The sequence below is a fragment of the Gekko japonicus genome, unplaced genomic scaffold (assembly GCF_001447785.1).
Source record: "Gekko japonicus isolate JY-2015 unplaced genomic scaffold, Gekko_japonicus_V1.1 scaffold552, whole genome shotgun sequence".
Lineage (NCBI taxonomy): Eukaryota > Metazoa > Chordata > Lepidosauria > Squamata > Gekkonidae > Gekko > Gekko japonicus.
Genome location: NW_015167552.1, coordinates 931,386 through 933,166, shown reverse-complemented (window position 1 = coordinate 933,166; position 1,781 = coordinate 931,386). Strand labels below are relative to the sequence as shown.

The following is a 1,781-nucleotide window of genomic DNA, read 5'->3' as shown; positions in this document are numbered from 1 at the left end:
CTTCTCTCTTCCTTTCTTTTCCGCCTTCTTCTCTTCTCTTTTTTCCTCCTTTCCTTCTTTCCCTCCTTCTTCCCTTCCCTCTCTTTCTTTCCCTCCTTCTTTCCTTCTCTTTCTTTCCCTCTTTCCTTCTCTCTTTTTATCCCCTCTTTCCTTCCTTCTCTTCTTCCTTCTTTCCTTCTCTTTCTTTCCCTCTCTCCTTCCTTCTCTCTACTCTCTCTCTTTCCTTCCCTCTTTCTTCCTTCTGTGGCCCAACTCCACCTTCCAGGCCAGTTGGGGAAGGAAAGGGGAGGCTTTTGAAGATGCCCCCCCTTTTGCTTCCCCTTCTGACATCACTTCCGGTGATGGCAGGAGGCGTGGCATATGCTAATAGCCTAGTAGCTAATTAGCATATCATATGCTAATGAGCTCCTGCAGCTCTTTTTCCACAAAAAGACCCCTGGATAAATTTATGTCATGTTCCTCTTAGCTGGCATGTTCTTGTTAAGATTTTGATGGACTCTGTTTCTTTGGCCTGAAACAGAGAGACATTCAAATGTTTCATGCAACAAAAGTTCATCTCTTTACATTCTTGCTGTTAGCACTGCCCTTCTCTGGAGGTGGTGGAAAGTTCTGGAAAGTCACACAGCTTTTTAAACTGAAATGTGCACATGCTCCGTTGGGTGCTTGTGTGCATCTGTGGAGACTTGGAAAAAAACCCCCACCTTTTTGCGAGGGGACATGGGCGGGCGCCGGAACTACCACCGGAAACGCGATCAGATGACCGCCCTTGCCCCGCGGTTTTTACCCCGCATCTTCGGCGGGAAGCCTCGGGTGCGCCACGGGAGCTCTACGCTTCCCAGATGTGGCGGCGAGATCGCACCTGGAAAATCCGCCTATCTTCCGTCTCTCTAGCGCGCCTAATGCTCCGTGTGACCGGGGCCAGTGTAGGGTATTCAAGGCAAAAGATGAACAGAGGTGGTTTGCCATTGCCTGACTTTGCATCGTGACCCTGGACTTCCTTGGTGGTCTCCCATCCAAGGACTAACTGGGGATGACCCTGCATCACTTCCAAGATCTGATGAGACCAGGTCAGGGTGATACTTCTCTATTCCTGCCGTATCGAAGCTTCACTCCCAAACGTGCCTCTGTGACTGGCCAGAGCCATTTCCTTCTATTTCCACCTGGATTTCAATTCCCTCTTCTTCCTCTGTTCCTCACACCAAGGCCTAGATGTATTCACAAACAGAGAGGCTGGGTGAATAGAGGCACCAAACAAGCACACTGGACAAGTGCACTCCTATACAGGTTCAATAACCTGTCAAAAAGCTCCTTCTGCTGGTAGGAGATTGAAACGCTGGAACATGTAGGAAAACAGAGCTCTGTACCTGATGTGTATTTCTGGGAATGAGCTGTATACTAATATGTACGTTCAGTGTCTACATTCTAGGTGGTTCTGCCCATGTGGATCTGTAGTATCAGACGACTGATCCATCTAGGCCAGAGTTGTCTACTCTGTCTAGAAACTGTTCTCTTTCCAAGTCCTGCTGCCTGAGATCTTTGTTTTAACAGGGGATGCCAAGGACCGAATGTGTAACTTTCCATCAGGTGCTCTACTCCTGACCCATGGCCTCTGCCCAGCTGGACCCTGTTATTACCACTAGCCACGTCCTTCTTGTCTGCAAAGGGAACGGATACATGTCACATTAATTGTATAAAAACACAGAAGCAAAGACTAAAGTTTTTGAGATTTTTCACGAATCTCCTCTTCTGGTTCAGTCATAAGAATTTGCTCGTAGAATCCT

At 48.0% G+C, this 1,781-nt stretch overlaps 1 protein-coding gene across 1 annotated transcript in view; it reads left to right on the top strand.

Moving 5' to 3' along the window:
* The window catches only part of GABRP (gamma-aminobutyric acid (GABA) A receptor, pi), a 44,930-nt gene that overhangs the window by 5,271 nt on the left and 37,878 nt on the right, over positions 1-1,781 (top strand). The window lies entirely within an intron of this gene.